At 39.8% G+C, this 25,206-nt stretch overlaps 1 protein-coding gene across 1 annotated transcript in view; it reads right to left on the reverse strand.

Moving 5' to 3' along the window:
- Positions 1–25,206, reverse strand: part of tbl1xr1a (tbl1x receptor 1a) — a 65,177-nt gene that overhangs the window by 10,390 nt on the left and 29,581 nt on the right. The window contains exon 3 of the mRNA XM_037545289.1: positions 15,550–15,615. The gene's annotated coding sequence lies outside the window, so the exon portion shown is untranslated. The remainder of the gene's footprint in view (positions 1–15,549; positions 15,616–25,206) is intronic.

Here is a 25,206-nt window from a genome sequence, read left to right on the forward strand (position 1 = left end):
GTTACATACAAATTGAGGTCATAAGCTTAATTTCTAGACTAGCAACATACAACTAAGAATTCATAAGTTACCAAATGTTTTACAACAAATTTCAATTAATTTAAAGCATGTCCAAAACCAAATATCAAATAATCCTTTTGTGCACTTCATCAGAAAAGACCATCCTGTATAGCAAAGCTGCTGGTTCGATCCCCTGAACAGAGAGTACATGACTGAAGTGCCCTTGAGCAAGGCACCTAACCTCCAACTGCTCCCCTGGCACTAAGGATATGGCTGCCCACCTGTCCGGACAAGTATGCTCACCACCCCCCTAGTGTGTGTGTTCACTAGTGTGTATGTGACGTTTCACTTCATGGGTGGGTTAAAATGCGGAGGTGAAATTTCCCCATTGTGGGACTAATAAGGGGTCACTTATTTGCCTGGTGAAATTGTGATGGTATCTGAATGTCGCGGATCCGTTTCAGAATTTGGACTACTGGTTAACCAATGAAACCATTGATTGGGCAGAGTCAGTTTACAGGACTGAACAAAACTGCCATTCCTGAGACCACACAGAATCTGTTCAGATTGACTTCAGCAGATATTAATGTAGGGGTGTGGGCCTTTAAGGTGCTGCACAGACATGAACATTCGGCGTTATTCAAAAACAGCTGATGTGTTATGGAGGCTGTGTCTTCAGATAAGCTAACCCAGTGTCACATTAGACAAAAGTTTTTCTCCTCAGTGGGCGATATGACAACATGGAGAGAAATATATTTTCATATATAGTCTCTCTACACTAGCTAACATCAGCTAGTGTAGCCTAGTTATTGATACAGCACCTCCGTCTGCCTTCAAAGTCACGTCCCTAACACATCACTGATGGTGCTCATGCTGAAAGGCTAACCAAGTACAGAAAAGCCAGCAATATCAACTAGAAACTATTTCACATATATATTTTACTCAACTGCATAGTGAAATCTGTGATTATCCGTGAAACTCAAAACATCTAAGGCTAAAGACTAAGCTGCTACCTCCAGGTAGCTCAAAAGGTAGCTCAAGCCACCACTGAAAAACATGCTCAGGATTTAACGCTGAAGGATGTGGTTTGTTTCCAAACAAATCCATTTTCTCCTTTTTTCTCTTGAATTCCAGTAAAGGACAAAAGCATTCATTTCTACATCATGGCCGTTTTCAGTGGTGACGTTTTATTCTATTTCAGGAGAGAACAGCTGTAGTGATGAAACACCTCTCTCTTTCCTTCTCATCAGCAGACAACTCAAACCTCAACTCAGGGTGGCTGTGAGAAACACCTTTCTCTGTAAGCTCAATTAGTAATATCAACATGTAATATTCTGAATCAAATGAAACAAGGGTCGCAAGGATACAGAAATGGCTACAAAAACAGCTTAAAGAAAAAGACTGGAGCTCTGTTGCAAATGGATATTTGGAAATGAGTGGAAAGATTATTTTAAAAATGTGTTTAAAAAAAAAGTACAAAATATTTTGTGCAATACCATTCAGACATGTTTACATTTATTCTTTTAGCAAACAAATAATCTGCTGTACTTCTGGGTACATTATGGCATGTGCAGCCCCTGCAGGTCAGTAAAGGCACATGGGCTAGCTAGTTGACTGTGAGAATTACACTGTCATACTAAACAAAAATGTGCACTGTCTGATGTAGGGTCCTTTCACATCAGTAAACATCTGCCATACTACAATGGCAGCAGCTCTGAATATACTCTGCAATTGTGTATTTCTGTATCAGCCCTCAAACTTTCAAGATAAAACTGAAACTGACTGAAAACGTGCTTTTATGAGCTGCCTCTCGCTGGTATGGGTGCACGCCAGTTTCTTCCCTTTCAAATAAGCAACGGAATAAGCGATTAGTGATAACAGTATTAAACGATTAAAGAATCTATAGTCTGCTAAACGTGAATGAGAAAGTGAGCATGCAAGTTATAAAAGAATTCATTCCTTTGGGAATTTAGAAACTTTTCTCGCTGTTCTGAGCTTTATCTATTGATACATTGATATAATTTTGTGTGTGTGTGTTTACAGGTAAAATGCCCTAAATTATCAGTTCTATTACGTTTGCTACTCCTATTTACATATTTAATATGCAAAAGTAAAACCGGTTTAGTCAATCAGACAATACTACTACGACAGCCAATCAGACGGTAGAAGAGAAGCTGAACGGCGTCTTTAAATCGATGCGTTTTATCTCATGTCGTAGCCAAATTAAATCTCTGCAACAGTGCAGAGTGCTCATCTATATTATCGAGCTGTTGGATCAACGGCCAAAGAGGACTGCTCCCTTTCAATAAATCACCCACGTGTTGCAAGACCACCTAGCCTCTAAAGTAGAACAGGGAAATCCAGGCATTTGCATTTTGCAGAGAGACTTCAGTACAGAAGTAATGGGTGGGGAAATTCCCTTCTCTCAGTCACACACAAAACAGGCTACAAACAACAACAAGCTACCTTTTAACAAGTAACACATAGCAAAATGAAAAATGTCAAAAGAGCTCATAAAATAGGTCATAAATTGTTCTTTGGAATGCAAATATTGTGATGTATCCTGTGCCTTAGAGCAGCCATCAGGGTTTGTCATTGTTGGTGCTCAGAGTGTGCAAGATAATCTTCATTGTATAATCAGACCAGGTTGCATAATGGTGAAACACAAGCACACAGGGTGTGTGTATTATTTAGGCCTGTGGGAGATGTCTGAGAAGATGGTACTATGAGAATGATATTGATGAAAGGTAAAGCTATGGTTGCAATCAGGAAGGAAAGGTAACAAGTAACTTCCATGATCAGTTTAGTCAGCTGAATGCAAGTTTAGTCATAAATCTATTTCATCTATCTAATAAGTCTATCCTAACCATATTCTGAAAGAAATTGGATTAAAATGAGCAATACACAAAATTTTACACACAATACACAAACCCTTACGGTGCACTCAACTATTACAGACCAAAAGGGTTGCATAGAATGACCGTCTCCAGCCATTTACCACGGAATATGATGAGCAGAAGGCACAACAGCCACGAAATTAACAGACTAAGGTAGCTAACATTTTTAGTATTAAACACAGTCCAGTTAAAGTATATCTCAGCTCCCAAGTGGCGCAACCGTCTGAGCGTTGGCCCATCATCAAGCATGGCGAGTCTGATCCCTGGTGATGCTACAGTAGCTGGGAGTCCTAGAAAGCACAATTGGCCTCGCTTTCTGGGTGGGTAGGATGGTAGGATGGTATAGTTCAAAAAGATGCCTTGGAGGAAGACTGTTAGCCTCCACCCTCCTAGCTTTGGTAGCATCATATGATTGGGGAAGTTCTAAATAGCGGGTGGAATTAAAAATGACTAAATTGGAGAGAAAACTGGGTTTTACAAAAAAAAAAACGGGATATCTGTCCAAACAGTTATAAATCAATTACTGATGGATTAAAGTAAATTGTATGGTCAGGTACCTGACAAGGTCATTTATATTTAAAAAAACAAACAAAAAAAAAAAACAAGGTAACATTAATTAAAAATAAAAAAGCAGTCTGACAAGGTCGTGAAATGTATTTAGTGTTACACATTATTACACTATTAAACAATCTTAACTACTGTTTAATCAAAATGTGGAAACTCACCAGCAGCAAGCAGTTTTGCACACAGAATAACAAGGAGTCTATTGATGTATCCTTTGATACAGCCTGGAGACTGAGTTACTGTAATAAACTGCTTTTGCTCTGGCACCGTCTTAACACAGGCCTGCACATCGTAAAAATAGCTGTCGTTGGTCGCGCTGCATGTCAGTTACAGTTGGCTACACTAAAGGACAAAATTTTCAGATTCAGTGGTGATAATTACAATAGCTGGATTGCTTGGGGTCCTCAGTGTGGAGATGTTCAAACTGAAATAGCTTTGTGATAAATTTGATAATAAATTAGCAACGAATTATTTAGCATTCATCTGCACTGAATTTATTGAACACCCTGATCAAATTTGCTGTCAATGTTTCCCACCTCACAAATCAGAATTTTTTTTTTATTTTTTTTAAAGAAGTTTGTAAATGGTAAATTTTGAGGTATAACTTAAGGCTAAGCTGATACCATGTTATATGGTGCAATCTTGTCTTTTTAAGTAGCTTGCAAAACCTGAACATAGGGACAGTTTATGCTCAACCTAAGCTAAAATTAAACTTGCAACTAGTGGTTACTGACCATTAAATGAGTTAAGAAAGTAAATAAATCCATTACAGAGAACTGAAAAATGTAAGTTTTTATTGTAATTCTACACCAGTATTTGTTGTTCCTTTATTTTATTATCATTATTTACATCACAGTAATTCATAGTAATGTAAATATAATATGATGCATCATAGGTATTGTTGAAGGTATGTACCTGACCCACCTAAATCCAACTTACTCATGTGAAGAAATTAAGAGAAGAAAAGAAAGTGGGGAATGGGAAGAAAATAATAATAAGAACAATAGCTACAGCAGACAGAACAGATGGGACATACAGCACACGAAATACTATACATGTATAATCCCTACACCCATCACAAATGCAAGTAATTAAGACTCTTTTGTAATACCAATACAGTACAAACATAAAGCCATAAACAATGTTAAGTCTGGCAGAGTTGGTAGCAAATCACTGCATTTGTTTGAGGAGAAAAAAAAAACCTAAGTATGCAGCCTTCAGGGGGTGGGAGGGGAAATCACACACCCACACAAAGGCAGAGATCTACACACCTAAATAGGGCTTTAGATTAAAACTTGCTCAGATTATGAGGCTGATCACACCTGCATGTGAAATACAAGATTGCTTCAGTTTTTATAGCTTTCTCCACAGTTCCTTTGATAACAATGAACTTTGCCCGCACGAGTGTCTCTGTACAGTCTTGTACTTCAGCAATTCCAAATAAATAAATAAATAAAGATTTTGATGATCCATGATAATCGCATTCATGCCCCTACTAAGCTTTTAACATTAGCATCTTGAGCGGTGCATGCAGCAGAGAAATGTGCGCGTAACAGGTGAAAGTGTAATAGCTGTATTTGTATCTTTCTTTTACGGACAATTACGTCAACTGCTATCGCCAGTCCCTTTTGGCAACATGGGCATATGGCCCACACCCCCCCACCCCGGCGTCTGACAATTAAGCCAAGTTCAAAGGCAAGGGAGCCTGATCAATCCAGCAGAAGAACAATGAGCAGTGCTTATTACATGTCACATGCTAGCAGAAACTGTCACAATGGATTAAGGAGGATATGGCGGTAAACTGCTTGTGATGCAACACGCTCACCGAGGAGGAACGAAAGAAGGGGTAAGGGAAAGAAAAAAGAAAAAAAAAAAAAACGGGCCGCCGAGATTAATGTGTCACCTCGCCTGACCTACTTTGGGCTTTGGATCTATCAGTGCCAATTTGACCATGGAGGGAATATTACACAGCAGAGGCATAAATGGATTTCTCCCCCTCTGCCTGTGTTACGCTTCAAGTGTCCTACTGGCCTCGCGGAGGTCAGCGTTTTCCGTCGGGCTCGGGCAAAATGAAGGCAGCTCTGTCCCCCTTGGGGAAGCCTTGTTAAAAGTACATTCTAGGTGTGTCAGGTCATTAGCTTGGGTATCTTTTATCATGAATCTACAAGTCCTCTTCTGCTCTCACTAACTGCTCTATAAATCCCTGCTCACCTAGGGCAGCAGTTATATCGCCAGAAAAGAAAAAAAGTGCAATGTCAAAGATCTCTCCCTGTTTACGCCACTTTATGTACATAAACAGCCCTCTCAGGACACAGCTCATTACAGTTGTATGTAAAAGTTTGGTCAAAGTATGTGTTTCCTGATTTAACAGGGAACAAACCTGAACACTGCATTTTTCTATAAATATTACTGCATAATATTTATTAATTTATTTAGCAAACAAACAGTAAATGTGCATTAAAATGTGCAGTTCTCTGTAGAGGACATGATAACTTATCATGTTGATTACACTGATCATAAATTATCTATGTGGATTTTTTGGTCATTTACTTTGAAGAAACAACATTCTAACAGATTTCAATATATCCTACACACAGGGTCAATATGGCCTCTGTCATCTCATTGCATCATAAGCAGAAACTGTGAGCGGCACAGACATAATTTCAAACAATGTTGGTATAAATGGAAATGGAGTCTATGGCACTGTTGCCTCACAGCAAAAAGGGCCTGGGTTCAGCTCCCCAGCCGGGTGACCAGGGTGCGTTCTGTGTGGAGTTTGCATGTTCTCCCGGGGGCCCCGGTTTCCTCCCACAACCCCAAGACATGCAGCCATGTGAACAGGTAATGCTAAACTGCCCCTAGGTGTGCCTGTGTATGTCTGTGTGCCTGCCCTGGGATGACAAACCTGTTAGAATCAAGAAATGGGAAGGGTGACAAGTTAGTCACTAAATGACAAATTTGTATTAGCTGTTTGGAGGCTTTAGTACACAGCTTTTTTTTAATTCAATTCAAATGAAAAATAAACGTAAAAGGAAATTTACTATTATTTCTTATTTGGTGAAATTTCTAATTCAACTTTCTTTCTTTCTTGTCTATTTAAATTTAATTCTCACTGAAAGAGCGGCAACAGTCCAGTATTACTGTTTGCCACTAACGATATCAAATTTACTAGATGTTTAAAAAATGAAAAACATGAACAGATATGGCCAATGTTTTCAGGACTTCTCAACAGTTGTGAGGCAGTCATGGGCTGGAGGTTAGGGAACTGGCCCTGTGACCGGAAGGTTGCCAGTTCGATCCCCAGTGCCAACAGTCCATGACTGAGGTGTCCTTGAGCAAGACACCTAACCCCCAATTGCTCCCCAGGCAAGTGTGCTCACTGCCCCCTAGTGTGTGTGTATCCACTAGTGTGTATGTGGTGTTTCACTTCTTGGATGGGTTAAATGAAGATGTGGAATTTCCCCATTTGTGGGATTAAATAAGTATCACTTAACTGACCTATGCTTTTGCATTTAAAATGTCTCATTTATAGTACTTGTTCCTAATCAACAAAACTTTGACAACAAAAAACGTTGTACACAATTACTTGATGTACAAGTACTGTGATGTTTTAAACAAGTATGTGTCAGTTATGTATGCACAGTAGTATGAAAAAGTTTGAACACATTTTGTTGATTTACATTGTAAACAATTAGATATCCTCTACACAAACACAGACTATTACTGCAAATTTTAGAGCAATTTCTATTATTTGCTCAGTTTAAATAAATAAATACATTTTTAATGAGTCATAGCTGTTGCACAGGCCATTTGTACCCCCTCCGTCAACCCCTCCACCCCCGCCAAGACCCCAGCTTGTTTCCAGGCCCATTAAAACGTCATATATATATATATATATATATATATATATATATATATATATATATATATATATATATATATATATATATATATATATATTATTTACATTATTTACTAAAAATCAGTCTATATATTACTTTTTCCAGAATCTTTAGTAACCCTTAGAAAATCTGCTTCCTGTTACTGTGCCATTGAAGCTTAATATTACTGACCTCTACTCTGACTGGTCAGCTGTTTTGCATGTGAAATGTGACCTGTGAAACTCTCTGGTTAACTAAATAATGGCAAGCACACAACGTAATATGATCCAAACATGTTTGAGTCAGAAGGGAACAAACGGGCTCCACACCACAACCACACCAGGGCATTCCAGACTACATATTAAATACCTTACTTTATGTAAGTTATTAGTTATTACAAAAGAAAAGAGCAAAAGCATCTCAAATAAAAATCAACACTCAACAGTGTCCACTAGAAACATTAGAAACTACTTTCTAAAACTGGGCCTTTCATAATAAAACAACAATATTATTACTGTTTACCCTACCATGACTATGTCTGATGATTTGGAGAACAGTGATCATCTTTCTCAATAGATGCGGCAGTGGGAATCTACAAACTTTATGTTCAACTCTTTCTTGTCTTTGTTACCACTGCTACATCACAATCAACACAATGATATGACCTAAGAACTTCTGCTAAAATGAAGACTAGACCAGAGACAGGATGGTGTTGCTGAATGTGTTAATGGTATTGAAAACTCCAGTATATAGAGAAGGTCGATATGATGGCTCAGCTGTTTTAAACGCCTACAGTGGCTACAATGATTGCAGCTGTGCTGCTGAAATATGCATGATAATGAATATCATCTGAGCGGAGAGTGGCACGACATAGTGCTGTGCTTGGTAAGCGTAAACAGATCACTCCCCATGTATCTGCTAGCTAGTAAGGTAACAAATCTCAGCCCAGTGCTTTATTACTGGAGTTTGTTGCCTCATTATTGGTGTACATATATAACATGTTTATACAGCATAGAACATTTGTAGTTCAATAAACCTTTAGTAATAACTTCTTGGTAAACCTGCATTGTGTTGAGTTTGATTGAGAATGCAGTCAGAGCTCAAAATGTGTAGAGGAACAGACATTCTCTGGAATTTCAGACAAACGAAACCTATTCGCGAATAGGTTTACTGCTATAAGTTTTACTGCTACAAGTTTTCACACTTGTTCCCAATACTTGTTTGGGGGAGGGGTACATTACTGCAAGTTTATTTTCACACTCCGAAATGTGAATTGATCTGTGCATTTGCATTTTTCACCTGTTTTTTTCCTTAATTTCTTTATTGTTTTTGAGAATAAAGGGAGGAAAACCGACAACAGAATAATATTGTTACATAACATTTTTGACCATAAGACACGATTTTTGGAAAACTCTCAATGCATGTGCTCATTTTCCTGCCATTACAAAACTTGAAACATGGAGTTCGGTCATCATTTCAGATGCTTAAGTAAACCTAGTTAGAAATTTACATTTAAAATACAACCACTTAAGAGTCCTCCCTGTGTGGAGTTTGCATGTTCTCCTTGCAAGTGGCTTAGAAGATAAGTGGTTGTCCATCCATCCATCCAAGATGCTTAAGTAAACTTATTTTTGTCAGTTAACTAAAAACGTTAATTATTTTACCTCCAGGCTACAAAGAAACAAGAACCAAGTTGGGGTTCTCTCTTCTTGGGGAACATGGGTCTTTACCATCGGTGTTACACTACTGTAATGTATTATGCTGGTTATGTGGCAAAATTAACCAATCATGTTACTCGACACGCAGTAACAGGAGCAGACAGCATTCACTCGGTGGATGACACCATGAAGCACATAGATGAGTCTTGAGTTGACAAAAAGCTCTAGTGTGAAAATGCCCTTAGCTTGCATGGATGCACAGTTTTGAAACTTTCAATGTTTACATAGCAATCCAACTGATTTGCAGTCAAGCAAGGAAACTCCCATTCCGCAACAATGAGAGAACTTTAAAGACCTTAAGAACTTTAAAAACAAAAAAACAAATAAAAAAGGTAAAAAACGTTGCCGAAAAAAACGGGACACACGACAGACGGAAGAAAATTTTCAGCGTTGGCTGGTTGAATGCAGCCCTTTTTTCTGTCAGGAGTATTTTTCTTTCTTTTTAGGTAGAAGACAGATCAAGAGAAAGGCAGTCACATCGCCACTCTACAGCACTCAAGAGGCCAGAGGAATGTGAGGTTATTCAGGGAAAGGCTTTTCTGTAGAGGTTTGACATGGTTTAAATCCTTGAAGGAACTATGAACACTTTTTTGCCTATTCTTTTGGATGGAAGAGCTCCAGCGTTTCCATAAGAGTGGAATTTATATGAATACAGTATTGCTCAACAAAGGAGCAAACAACAAAAGAAGAACAAAGTGACTGCACAATGACAAACGATTAGCAGGGAAAAAAAAAAATACTTCAGTGTGAAACTCGCAATAAATTATTATTGTCAAAAAAAACTCTGTTGGACAAAAACTGGACTTGCTCTATTCACCATTATGTCCCCAGACATAAACTGTAAACTTCTGAGCAATGAGAAATAAAGAAAGAAAGAGATGTGTGAATAATTCATGTTGAAAAGAGAACACACACACACACAAAATACAGTATTCATTCAGATGCATCACATCACTAATCAGCTTATCTGGTTTGTGAATGCTTAGGGAAAACTCACGATTGCAACGCAATAACTTTAGCCCAGAGGTTCCTAACCTGGGGGTTTTGGCATGGGCCCGGAAGGAAGCAGCAAAAGTGGTGATGCAAATCATAAACTTATCAAATACTGTGAAAATCATTTTCATAACTACAAGTGGTCCTGAATGGCTCGCCTACATGCCACAGAAGACAGGTTAATGTTGATTAGAAATTTCTATTAAATGAGTTTGTTAGTGAGGGAGGGTCTTGATTGCCCACTAAACTTGAAGCACTTTTTCAGTGACAGGCTAAAAATGAGTGGATTGCAGGTCAAATGAGTAGACTATTTGATTGTTTTTTTAATTTTCGTAAATTTTTTGTGCAATGTGCATGCTAGTACGTGTGTGGGATGGCCAGCATGGGTTGAAGAGGGGATAGCAAAATATTTCTTATCCCAATAAATAGTTGCACTCTGGAAAAAGTTAAGAATCCCTGCAATATACTGATGGGACAATAACACTGGCTGATAACAAAACACATTTTTATTGGTATCGGCAAAAATGCACTGGTAATTAACAGGTTGTTTTGGTTGTAGCAATCTCCCGGCTCCAAAAAGCATGTGGTGCTTGGTCCCCAGTGATTGCCACTTGCTATGTAATTTTCTAGACAGTCATTTAGCTCTCACAGTGGTTATGACAGCCCACAGAGTATAGGGCTTTTTACATTAATTTAAGACACAAGCTGAATGATAATGGTTGCTAACAATAATTTGCACATACAATTAATGTGAAAAAGTACATCCCATGAAATGTTAAATTTTTTTGGACATATACAGATATATCACTATATGATCATCTGCTAAACAGTATGTCTAGATACATGTTATCTAATACAAGAAAAGAACAAAGGAAATCTGACTCTGCAATGACTTATTAAAAAATGAATTAAACAAGAAATCATTTTTGTCTGTTAAAAAGTATACCCCTGCCTTCAGTAACTGGTATTGCCCCTTGTAAAGGTGTATAAATTCAATTTAAGCCAAATGTCACTTATTAGTCTAAAATGTCACTTATAAGCGATTCTAACACAACATCTATGCAGTTGAATCGCCTCCTTCAGATTTACTTATTATCCTATTTACCGTCAAGGACTGGCCATGAGTCTCTTCAACTATACCATATTCTCTTCTAAGAAATATACTGGACTGAGCAGCAATGAAGCAGAATAAAAACTCTTTATACCACAATAGAGGAGGAGATTTGTTATGTTCTTGGAAAAGAGATTCTTTATTACTTTAGTCCAACTGAAATAGCTCAGATGTTCATAGACAAAGCTGTGATCTTTTTACACTATATGCTCCATCGAGCTATCCCCGAGACCACATCTCTATAATCACCTCCCCCAAACTGCTGACTGGACAGGCAAATGAAGACACTTCATTGTTGTAACGAATAATCAATGACAAATTAGTTTCAATCTTAAGCAGTCAGCTCTCATCATTCCTCATCTGCAAACAAGCCGAGAACAATTCCAGGAATCCCCCTTCCCCTCCACACAAGACATACAACTAATGGGAGTAACATATTCAAGGTCAGCTCTGCAGGGTCTGTGCTTATAAAGGCTGTTAAGTTCTTATCTAAATTGCAAGTGTAGAAGTAAGTTAGGATAGATGGAGTCAATTCGTGAAGTTATGATTAGTCAGAAATCAGCGTTAAATGAACCACTGTACATTAGCGTTCAATACTGCCTGTTACACTACTTGTGTGATGGGTCAGGGAACAGATGAAGTGCAGCCCAAAGGACTTTGTTACAGGTTACCCAAGGGTGTCCTCATATTTCTGCCTGCCAAACACCGTTACCACGGATCTATTCCCTAGCTGCCCAGCTAGAGGGCCTAGCGGGGTTATGCAGCTCAGTTTAACACTTTCTATCCAGTTGCTGTGAACAAACAAGTGCCTAGCCTACAACGCACAGCCTGCATGGCAGCGGCCTAAACTAATAACTGAATTTCACTTTCTTGCATTTTAAAATACGTTTGTGCGCAACATATGACAATTCTATCTAGCTGTATGGGAATGAAATTGGAGGGAACAGAGCATCACAATATCCAACAGCTTTATTTAACTTTGCACTACAGTCCTGCTCACCATTATTAGCACCCCTTCATTTTTTGCATAACCTGTAGAATATCTTCAGAAATAAATGGAAAAGTACAAAGTTTTTATTATCAGGACTTTTTAATCGGAGGTTCAAAGTAATATAATGAAGAACATTGTTTTTCAGCTTACATGCTGTCATTTTAAAGAAGAAACAGAAAAAAACAACATGTGCATTAATAAAGGTACCCCTCCTTAATATTTGGTAGCACACCCTTTGGCAGTGATGACAGCCTATAAACGTTTCTTGTAGCAATCTATAAGCTTCTTGCACTTCTCAGCTGGTATTTTCTCCCACTCTTCCTTTGCAGTTTGTTCAAGCTCTTGAACGTTAGCAGGGTTCTTTTTCCCAATGGCAAATTTCAGCTCACCCCACAGATTTTCAATGGGATTGAGATCAGGACTCATTGCTGGCCATTTTAAAACAGTCCATTTCTTCCTTTTCAACCATTTCTGTGTGCTTTTGGATGTGTGCTTTGGGTCTTTGTCTTGCTGGACGACCCATGATCTTCGACTCAAATGAAGTTCTCTCACACTGAGTAGGACATTTTGCTGTAAAATCTCTTGTAATTCTATGATTTCATGATTCCTGTGATACGGACAAGGCCCCCAGTACCAGACGCTGCAAAACAGCCCCACAGCATTATGGATCCTTCACCATGCTTAACTGTAGGTAGGGTGTTCTTTTCCTTATACGCTTCATTGCGCCGTCTGTAAAAAAACGGTGGGGTGCATTACCAAAAAGCTCTATTTTTGTTTCATCAGTCCACAGAACATTTTTCCAGAAGGATTTTAGTTTGTCCAGGTACTCCTTGGCAAAGCTGAGTCGTTCCTTTTTATTTTTCTTCAGCAATGGTGTCTTTCTTGGCCTTCGCCCATAAAGCTCTGTTTGGTTTAGTGTGCGTCGTATGGTATTTGTTGAAACCATGACCCCAGACTGTTCCAGGTTGGCCTTCAGGTCTTTGGATGTTTGATGTGGTGTTTTTTCCACCATTCGCACCAACCTTCGAAGACATCTCTCATCAATTTTCCTCTTCCCTCAACGTCCAGGTAGGTTCTTGCAAATTTCTTAATAACATTGCACACTTTTGAAACAGGGATACCAAGGTCTTTGGAGATGGCCTTATACCCTCTGGAGATCTTGTGTTTGCTAATAATAGCACTTCTTATGTCCTCAGACAGCTCCTGTGTCTTAACCATTGTGACAAAGGAACAGGGAAAAACAATTGGCTTTTTAAAAACACTCAAGTCATCATTCATTGGGTAATTAATTGCATATGGGCACTGACAATTTATCACAGGTGATTCTCATTTGTGATTTAGCACAGGTGAGTCAAAATGTGTTTCCATACTGATTTACTGTAAAGGGTGCCAATACCAGTGCCACAGCAAGCTTTAGGTTTTTCTATTTTTTCTCTCCTGTTGTTTTTAGTTTTAAATGTTGTTCATCATTTGCTCTTTTGTATCAAACAGAAGTTCTCTATAGAAAAAAGCTGTTACACTTGATACATTTTTTCCAGGAGATATTCCACATTATGTACTTATACATCATGGGTGCCAATAATGGTGAGCAGGACTGTATATGTCCATATTGTGTAGCCATAGATTCTACTATACGAAACGCAGGAAGATTAAGGTGAGTAAAAATTCTAAAAACTGATTGCAAACTATAAGCACCATAGTGTGCCATGAAGCTTGTGCTATTAATGTTTTCAATTAAAGTTCAAATTAGGTTCTGTTATGTTTCAAGGCATCAATGTATAATTAAAAGCAAGATGCTACAGCATTGTTTTGTTTACACAACCTATAAATACACAGATCAGGCATACCATTATGAGCACCTCCTTGTTTCTACGCTCACTGTCCATTTCATCAGCTCCACTTAGTGTACAGGATCACTTTGCTGTTGTACAGTTACAGACTGTAGTCTATCTGTTTCTCTGATACTTTGTTAGCCCCCTTTTACCCTGTTCTTCAGTGGTCAGGACCCCCATGGACCCTCACCGAGCAGGTACTATTTGAGTAGTGGATCATTCTTAGCACTGCAGTAACACTGATGTGGTGGTGGTGGTGGTGTGCTGCGCTGGTCTGAGTGGATCAGACACAGCAGTGGTGCTGGAGTTTTTAAACACCTCAGTGTCACTGCTGGACTGAGAATAGCCCACCAACCAAAAATATCCAACGTCCTGTGAGACAGCCCTGTGGGCAGCGTCCTGTGACCACTGATGAAGGACTAGACAACACAAACTATGCACACATGAGCTGCTGTCTCTGACTTTACATCTACAAGGTGGGCCAACAAGGTAAGAGTGTCTAGAGTGGACAGAGAGTTTAAAAACTCCAGCAGCACTGTTATGTCTGATCCACTCATACCAGCACAACACACACTAACACAACACCCCCATGTCAGTGTTACTGCAGTGCTGAGAATGATCCACAACCCAAATAGTATCTGCACTGTGAGGGTCCATGGGGGTCCTGACCAAAGAAAGGTCAAACAAAAAAAGGGGGCTAACAAAGTATGCAGAGAAACAGATGGACTACAGTCTGTAACTGTAGAACTACAAAGTGCACCTATAAAGAAAGTGAAGCTGATGAAATGACATAATCGTCCTCCCTCACAGAGGCACAGAAGAATGATCAATTAAATATCTCTTGCTGCAATTGAGGGCATAAACACCACAAAACACATTTTATAGAAGTATTGATCTGTTTTTCAAAATGAATGTCTGCCAACATTTCAACAGTCGTACTGACTACCGAGAAACATCAGCACAAGAACTGTGCATTAAGAGCTTTATGGAATGGGTTTCCATGTCCCGGCAGCTGCACACAAGCCTAAGATCACTACAAGCAATGCAAAGCATCATCTGGAGCCGAGGAAAGCAAGTTTCCACTAGACTCTGAAGTAGCTGAAACATGTTCTCTCAAGTCGTGAGACATGCTTCACTATGTGCCAGCCTAAGGAATCTGCATTGCCAGATGGCAGGTAAATGCTACCAATTTAATATCATCACTACCAAAATGCACAGTGCCAACAGTAAAGTTTGATAGAGGATGAATAATAGTATGAAGTTTGTACTAGGCCCCTTACTAACCTAACCTTCTAGGGAAGGGTAATGTTAACGTTACAGCATATAAAGACAAACACTCTTTTGACTGAACAGGCACAAATTCCCACAGACACCCTCTCCACAATCTCCAAAAGGTTTTGGAACATTCATAATAAGTTCATATAAGTGCAATGGTCAGGTGTCCACATACTTTGGGCCATGTGTTTCTTGCATGTGGCAAAAGGCAGAAACACAAAGACGAGGTGTTCCATTATCAATAAAGAATGCCTCTAAGAACAAGCACAAGACTCAGTCCTACTTACCACAGTATCAACCCTTTTTCCACAATGCAAATGTTTTATAAGGGTCCTGCCCAAATGTCTCAGCACCTGCAATAACAAAAACAGTTGAATTTAGCAAAATTAGCAGAACATCTGTGCAATGCAGACTTCTCTATTCCCTAAAATATTTCAACTTTCTTGCACAAAATAAATGCCCCAGTAAAAAAAGTGAACAGTCATGGGGGGGGGCAAACAACGGCAGACAAGTTGTTTTATTCCAAAACCAGATAACACATTTAATTTAAGTTAATCATACAATCTACATGAGACAGCACCTCAGGAACTTTTACCCGCGCAGAAAATGTTCCTAGACTGTTGTCCTGCTTAGATTGTATAGTTATGTTTAGACCTTTAAATTCTTTTTAGAAAGTATAGATTTTTTTGTGTGTGTCTTTCATTTCACTGGAAAATGCCCAAGGCTTTTACTATGCAATTCCACAAGCCAAAAGTGCATGCTGGTTTATTTTTTTTGGGCTAAAAATCATTCAAGTCAACCAGCACAATATACAGCCAATCCTTTCATATGCTCTACATGATGGCAATCTTAGGATTAAGATCAGAGCTGTCTCACTGTAATGGAATGATAATGATCAGCTTCCTTTAGTTAAAGTAGTAAATTTGGGAATTATCTGATGCACCACCTCCTGATGCACCACCTCCATCAGTTATGGGTGACCTGCGTCATCGCTCTGTACTGCCAAAGTTTATGAAAATGCCATTTGCATGCCATTGCCTGGACCTGTATTTCAGGTGCTTTGAGCACTATTCAAATAAAACTGAACAGACTTGATTGTCTCTTGACTGTCTCTTACTACACAGTCTGGGTTTTATGGCAAATGAAAAAAGGCGACTCTGAAAATGCCAGCCTTCACACCGAATGCTGAACAATGACATAGACCTAGTTATTTGACCAAACAAGTAAAGCCACTAAAAAAAAAAAACTTTTATTCAAGGACAGTTGCACTCTAAACTTTATTTTAAAGACTGTCGTCACAGGAATTCTGGTCTGATGCCAGCAGCTGATATTTTTATGCATATATCTGTCTATATCTAAATATCCAAACATTTATATAATGTACAACTTGGGACTAAATCCAACTTAGAAAAGTTGAATTGCAGAGAAATGTGGTTACAAAACTGTTAAATGGATAAAATGCAGACATTTTCATGTTGTAGTCCAGCCTCACCTAAATATTCTTTCCAGACAAAAGAACATCACCAAAAATCTGTTTGAAAACTTTAAAAATTACTGTATTTTGCACTTCTGCTTAGATGCTAACTGCATTTCACTGGCTCTGTACCTGTACTTCACACAATGACAACGTTGAATCTAATCTAAACTCTAATTTATAAAAAAAAAAAAAAAAAAAAAAAACACACACATACATATATATATATATATATATATATATATATATACATATACATATACATATATATATATATATATATATATATATATATATATATATATATATATATATATATATATATATATAAATAAAACAAAAAATAACAACGCTATTATCACTACTGCCAGAACGAAAACCAGGAATAACGTAATATTAGTAGGGGGTAGGTGGGCAATGATGAAGCCATAAAGCCTTTTCACCCAGAGTGAGTTTTCTTCAGGTTTTACACCACCCCTGCCACCCTACCCCCTCAAAAAAATTTTTAAAAATACTAATGCTAATATTGTCCGTAGTAGGGGTTCGGTGCATTGTGGATCGGGCAGTGTCTGAAGGCGTGGGCCTTGGCGTTCTGATCCTCAGTTGCTGAAACTGGCTTTTGGAACTTGGAACGTTACCTCACTGACGGGGAAGGAGCCTGAGTTGGTGCGCGAAGTTGAGAGATACCGGCTAAATATACTCAGGCTCACCTCAACACACAGCTTGGGCTCTGGGTCCAATCTCTTTGAGAGGGGCTGGACTTGGTGGTTATCCACGGTGAGAGGCGGCGGGCAGGTGTGGGCTCTCTCATAGCCCCTCAACTCGGCGCCTGTATGTTGGGGTTTTCTCCGGTGGACGAGAGGGTAACTTCCCTACGCCTTCGGGTTGCGGAACGGGTCCTGACTGTTGTCTGTGCTTATGCACCGAACAGCAGTTCAGAGTACCCAGCCTTCTTAGAGTCCTTGGGAAGGGTCCTTGAAAAGACTCTATTGTCCTACTGGGGGACTCACGACTGGAGGGGTGTGATTGGGAGGAATGGCCTCTCTGATCTGAACCTGAGTGGTGTTCAGTTTTTGGATTTCTGTGCAAACCAGTTTGTCCATAACAAACACCATGTTTGAACACAAGGTGCACATGGCACCAGGACACCCTAGGCCGCAGTTCAATGATTGACTTTGTAGTCATGTCATCAGACTTGCGGCCATATGTTTTGGACACTCAGGTAAAGAGAGGAGCTGAGCTGTCAACTGATCACCACCTGGTGGTGAGTTGGATCAGGTGGTGGGGGAAGATGCCGGTCAGACCAGGCAAACCCAAACTTATAGTGAGGGTTTGCTGGGAACGTCTGGCAGAAGAACCTGTCAGATTGATCTTCAACTCACACCTCCGTCAGAACTTTGACCAGATATCGGGGGAGATAAATGACTCAGAATGGGCCATGTTCCGCTCCTCCATTGTTGAAGCGGCTGACTGTAGCTGTGGTCGCAAGGCAGTTGGTGCCTGACGGGGCGGTAATCCTCGAACCCGGTGGTGGACACCCCAGGTGAGAGATGCCGTCAAGCTGCAGAAGGAGTCCTACCGGGCATGGTTGGCCTGTAGGACACCAGAGGCAGCTGGCAGGTATCGACAGGCCAAGCAATCTGCGGCTTCAATCGACGCCAAGGCAAAAACCCGGGGGACCGGAGGGTGTGTTCCAACTACAGAGGAATCACACTCCTCAGCCTCCCTGGTAAGGTCTATGCAGGGGTACTGGAGAAGAGAGTCCGGCTTATAGTCGAACCTCGGATTCAGGAGGAGCAGTGCGGGTTCCGCCCTGGTCGTGGAACACTGGACCAACTCTTCATCCTCTCCAGGATTCTGGAGGGTTCATGGGAGTTTGCCCAACCAGTCCACATGTGCTTTGTGAATTTGGAGAAGGCATTCGACTGTGTTCCCCGGGGTATTCTGTGGGAGGTCCTTCGAGAGTACGGGGTACAAGGCTCTTTGCTACGAGCCATTCAGGCCCGGTACAAACAAAGCTGGAGTTTGGTTTGCATGGCCGTCAGTAAGTCAGACTCGTTCCCAGTGAGAGTTGGTCAGGGCTGCCCTTTGTCACCGATTCTTGTTCACGAGTGATGGTACAAGGGAGTGGGAGATTGACAGGCGGATTGGTGCTGGGTCAGCAGTGATGTGGGCTCTTTACCGGTCTGTTGTGGTAAAGAAAGAGCTGAGCCATAAGACAAGGCTCTCAATTTACTGGTCGATCTACGTTCCCACCCTCACCTATGGTCATGAGCTTTGGGTAATGACCGAAAGAACAAGATCGCGAATACAAGCGGCCGAAATGAGTTCCACACGGTGTCTGGACTCTCCCTTAGAGATAGGGTGAGAAGTTCCGTCATCCGGGAGGGACTCAGAGTAGAGCCGCTGCTTCTCCATGTCGAGAGGAGCCAGCTGAGGTGGTTCGGGCAAGACCCAGGACACGCTGGCATGACTATATCGCCCAGCTGGCCTGGGAGCACCTCGGAATCCCCCCAAGGAGCTAGTGGAAGTGGCTGGGGAAAGGCAGGTCTGGGCCTCATTGCTTAGGATGCTGGCCCCCGCGACCTGAACCCCGGGGAAGCGGAAGATGATGGATGATGGATGGATGGATGGATGGATGGATGGATGGATGGATGGATGGATGGATGGATGGATATCGTCTGTAGCATCAAAGCTAATGGCTGTTCCTATACTTCCTTCACTCATGCTCAGAGCTTCAAGCTGATACAGAATCTCATGCTCAAGTCTGACAGTTCAAGTCCTCGTTCTGTATGTCCGAGTCACACTGGCTAAAGGAAAAATGATGACTTTGCTGCTGTTACTAGCATTACTCAATAGATTCATTTCCTCTTCCCTTTTTTTAATTCAGTATTCTCTATGCCTTCTTCCCACATCCTACTTCAGACTTTAAGCTACAAAAATCCTTCTGGATAGCAATTTTTTTTTCTATGTGCCAGCACTCCAGAGACACTTACTCATGCTGGACTACTCATGCTGGACTGCTGTTTGCATAAATGATGTAAAATTAGGACTGGAGGTGTTGAATATCATACAGTGTAGATGCATACAAAATAGTATTAAAATGAGGGGAAAAGATACAATTATATTTATCGACTTCATGGCTTTATATTTCTCGACTACTAATGCTTGGTATCCATCAGCACCGCTAAAATTAAAAGTGAATTTTGTTGTGTGACACTAATTCTTGTTTACACTTTACACCACTCAAGACTTTACATTGGCCAGCACTAGACGAGTTTGATCCAACAGAAAACCAATATTAAAAGAAGTTTCATTAATAATACACATACTTGAATTTACTGACTATCCAGACCACAAATTAAACTACATTCTGATGCCTCTGAAAGCATACTGAATGAAGAACGAGCCGGTTTGTTCAGTAGAGCAAAAAAATACCTGAACTGAAAGACTGAAGATTTTGGCTAATCTCAATAGTCTCTTGTCTACAGACGAGGAGCTCGAAGAGAGATATGTTGGGATAAAAGCCACTTCCTTTATATGGGGACAGCTCACAAAACTCTCTCTCCTGTGTCTCTGAAGCCTCTTTGTGAGGCTGCACCTGCTAAGTAGGCTACACGTCATTGCCTCCCTGTTTTTCCACAGCAGTCTATAATGAGGAGCTGAGATTCTTGGAAAGGATTTCCAAAGTAAAAAGATTTATCATCATTTAAAAACTGCACATTTTTTTAACTGCTCCATGGATTCCAAAAAGGCAGTGTCTAAAAATGCACCCCATCTCCCTGATGAAATCTTAGCATTGCCTGTGCATGCAGTGAGCGGATGTGAATTGCCATAGGCCAGACTCCTGAACTACCTGAATTGAATTCATTCCAAATGAGCTTCAAAGCTCTCCTTTGCTGAGTACTCTGGACTGTAAATAGGTCTGCCCTCACACACCATGGCCGAGGAAAGGCAGTCCACATGAACACATTCAGTACTTCAATGCAGACAAATTCACACAACGAGTGAATAAAAATCAATCATACATACAAATCTGTTAGAATTTCAACCGCATTAAGCCAATTAAGAACACCAATCCAGTTCAAACAGCAGTACTGCAATATACCTTTGTTGAGCAATAAAACATTTCTCTGATTTTTCAATCATTCAGACGTAAAAAAAGTCGTTTAGTGTGCTTAAATGTGAAACGTGCATTGTAGAGAAACTGACAGTAACAGTGGCGGAATCAGGAGCCTAGCTGTGCATGGTACCAATTCAGCCACTGCATTTATTATATAAAATAACCAGTAGGCCTACACTTTCTGAATCCTTATATACACGCACACACACACACATACATACATATACATACATACACATATATATATATATATAATTTTAAGAATGTTAGTGTGTTTGTTTAACCATTTTCAAACCTCTCCTCGAGGAAGCTCAGTATTATATGTAGTTAAAAAGCAACTCCTGGTTTGACCAGTCAATGCTTCACTAAATTGTGCTCATGATGTAACTGATGATATCAACAAGTCTCTGTGGCGGCTGTGAAGGTGTTAAGGGAAAATATGGACCCAAGAAATTCTTGTTATTTTTTCATAGTTTTTATGTTTATTTGAATTATGAATATGACTTCATTCTAATGTATATTGCGATTACTGTGTATATATAATACTGCTTATAGTTAAAAAGTAGTAATATGTTTTCTTTTCTTTCTTCTATTTTATTTTTCAATGTATGTTACAATCTACAACCCCAATTCCAATGAAGTTGGGACGTTGTGTAAAACAAACAGAATATGATTATTTACAATTCCTTTTCAAACTATATTCAATTGAATACACTACAAAGACAAGATATTTAATGTTCAAACAGATAAACTTTATTGTTTTTTGCAAATATTCACTCATTTTGAATTTGATGCCTGCAACATGTTCCAAAGAAGTTGGGATAGGGGCATGTGTACCACTGTGTTACATCACCTTTCCTTTTAACAACACTCAATAAGCGTTTGGGAACTGAGGACACTAATTGTTGAAGCTTTGTAGGTGGAATTCTTTTCCATTCTTGCTTGATGTACAACTTCAGCTGCTCAACAGTCCGAGGTCTCCGTTGTCGTATTTTGCGCTTCATAATGCGCCGCACATTTTCAATGGGAGACAGGTCTGGACTGCAGGCAGGTCAGTCTAGTACCTGCACTCTTTTACTACAAAGCCACGCTGTTGTAACACGTGCAGAGGGAGTTACACGCTGTTGTAACACGTGTCTAGCTGAAATAAGCAGGTATGTCCCTGAAAAAGACGTTGTTTGGATGGCAGTATATTGTTGCTGTCGGAAGAAAACCTCCTATCTCCATTTTTGCTGTTTTCCAGTTTTTGACAATGTGAAAATGCCTTTTGCCCTTTAAATTGTGTAAATTTCATGATGAATGGATCAAAATAAACGGGCCAAACTGAGTTGGAAAAAACATTGACAGTAGAGTAGGATTTTTCATTCTCCTGTAAATTTACCATTTTGGAGATACAAGGTTTTCTTCCGACAGCAGCGATATGTTGCTGTCTAATGTCCATTTTATTTATCGTATTTATTGTATTATTTCTAGTCAATTTTTTTTTGCACACTTGCGTCTGCACGTTGCACTCTGTACTGGTTATTTTGTCCCATGTTGCACAGTGTCATTCCTTGGAGCAATGTAATTTCACTCCACTGTGTACTTGTAATGACTGGGAATGACAATAAAAGCCTCTTGACTTGTCAATCAACTTGTGTTGAAAGACACTGAAATGCGAAAAACAAAATAAAACACCAATTTTCCAATTGGTCCATCTCTGAAATTGGAACTACAAATCTTCAAAGCAAAACCTAGAAAAAGGGAAGCAGATGTCACTGTTTCTTTTCAAAGAGCCGTTAGTCATTCCACCTACGCACTGCTGTGAGCTGAAAAACGGCAGTTCAGTTTGGGGGGGGTGGGGGGTTTTGAGGTGAGAGCCTTGCTCTTGTAGACCTAGTCTTTCCCTCACTACACCGTGGAGGAAGACAGAACCTACTCTAGCACTCCCTTCCCCCACTAGAATGAAGATACAAGAGGTGTTCGTTAACAACTGCCAGAGCACCTGCTGTAGACAGCGAGATTTCCTCTGGATGAATCAAACACGCTACTCCATTGTTCACAGAGAGGCTGCATCAGGCACGACACAGCCACAAGGCCAAATTGTGAGTGCTTCAGGGAAGAAACATACAACAGAAGCAGGAAGGTTGCTGTTTTTGTTTTCTTAATCATAAAATAACAACTGCCTGAGATGTGTTTCTACATTACCCAGTTTGTCAGAAGTACCTAGAATAAAGCATAGGATTTATGATGTTAAGAGAGTTTTAAAAGGCTTCACATCATTCATTTCAGTGGTCCATTATAAGCTTGGCTCTTTCAAAATTAAATAACGGAAGACACTTTAACACTTGAGTTAAAGCAGGTCCACTATGATTTGCTTGGGCATTACTGCTTTACTTGGAAGATAGTATCAGGCCTTACAACTATTTCAATAATCGGGAACAATAATCAATAGATTATTATTCAAACAATCAAACAAATTAATTAAGCCAGCTGCAGCCACCATCATTCAAAGACTGTCTGGAAACAAAGCGATTTCTTCTTTTAAGAATCTAACAACAAAATCCATATCAGCCCCACAGTGTGAAAGCCAGAAAATCACCTAACCCCCAACTCCCTTAGCCAATGGCAGGACATGGATTATTATTATTATTATTATTACACAGCATATTTTTTAGGTTCTAATATTTCTTTGAAAAATCCCACTTCATGGCACTTTTAGTAATTAAACATACCATGTAAAGTTTTATAACTTTACATTCGCATTACATTTGCGGCATTTGGCAGATGCTTTTATCCAGAGTGACTTACAATTTGATCATTTAACACAGGTAGGCAAAGGCAGTGTTAGGAGTCTTGTCCAAGGACTCTTATTGGTACTTTACATGGTATGTTTAGTTACATACAGCTGTCACTGACCAAAACGCTAACGTAACAATGCAAACAAAGTTCGCAGCCACTAACGGTGTTTTCACATATACTTTGTTTTAAAAGAACCAAACTGATTTCTATTAAAGTGAACCTGGAAGGGAACCAACTGCAAATGACCTGAGTTTGTTTTGTGTTCACAATGTAAGTGAAGTCTAAAGAGGACTGTTTTCTTTCTGGTCCTTTGAGATCTCAGACCACTTCTTGTTCAGAACACAACTCCATTAGAACTCAGACCCCTTTCACAGGACTCACGGTGTGCACAGCGCTCGCCATGTGGGCAGCGTTCTCTGATAAATCTGACCTTTCAGTTGGCAAAAGGAACCACCAGACCCGCCTGCTGCTGGCCGTGCTGAAACGACTGGACGAAGTGCAACATGCAAAACTGGAAAAATTACCCTGCAGGTCTGCCAGGCAAAACTTCGCATCAGTGGGGAATTTTCATTCATTCAGCGTTCATTGTGAAAGCAGCTTAAACTTGCATTGCGTGCCCAGCTTGAACACGGTAAAATCACACGAGCTCTCACATCGTATCGCTTTAATGTCAGGGCTGCTGTTTTGTCACAGATCACAGACGGACTGTATCCTGAGTAGATCCTTGGTCTCGTTTACCTGCTCAAGTGCTGAAGACTGTGGCTGTGTGTACGGTGAGCCTTGAGATCTTCACCATAAAGCAAAGCCAAGTTGAACTGGGGTTGTTTCGTTTTCACCATGTACATATATGCTGAAACGGCCCAAGTGCGAAAATGCCCTAAGGCCTAAGTGTGCCTTGTATGTAAAGAAACCACTGGAACATTTAAAGAGCATTAGTACTTCACTTATACTGACATTGTGGAGGAAAAAAAATAAAAATAAAAATAAGTTGCTAGCTAGCTGCTCTGTCTTTATTTTCAATTTAATTAACACATTCTCTACAGGGAACAAACTTAATGGCACATTTCTGCAAATTTTAGCACACAATTTATTTTTTAAGATATTGGGAGAAAAAAACAAAAATGGAGAGAACACACAGAATCACAGAATAGACATAAAAACATTTCTAATAAGGGATCAAACCACTAATTATTACTAGTTGACTACTTGCCATTATCAGTCTTCTATGATCAATCGTGTTAACTAATCACTGTAACTGTAGATAATATACAGAAACGAGAAAGATGCAGCAATGAATCAAAGGATGAATCAAATATTAGTAAAATAATATGGTGCCATCATAAAACTCCAGCAAAACCTTCTGTCTCACCTGTGCCACCATGAAATTTTATGCCACCATGAACTTTAGCCAGCCTAGTTTTTGTGTCAGAAAACCTGGAGTCATCTTGGAAAGTGCTGAAATTGAGCTGCTGCTAACAAGCCCTCTCCAAGTGCTTGGTGCAAAGTGAAAATTTGGCTTATTGAGGCTTCAGCCTAATTAAGCCCCGCATATCAATGTTGTTTCAG

The sequence above is a fragment of the Pygocentrus nattereri genome, chromosome 15 (genome assembly GCF_015220715.1).
Source record: "Pygocentrus nattereri isolate fPygNat1 chromosome 15, fPygNat1.pri, whole genome shotgun sequence".
Classification (NCBI taxonomy): domain Eukaryota; kingdom Metazoa; phylum Chordata; class Actinopteri; order Characiformes; family Serrasalmidae; genus Pygocentrus; species Pygocentrus nattereri.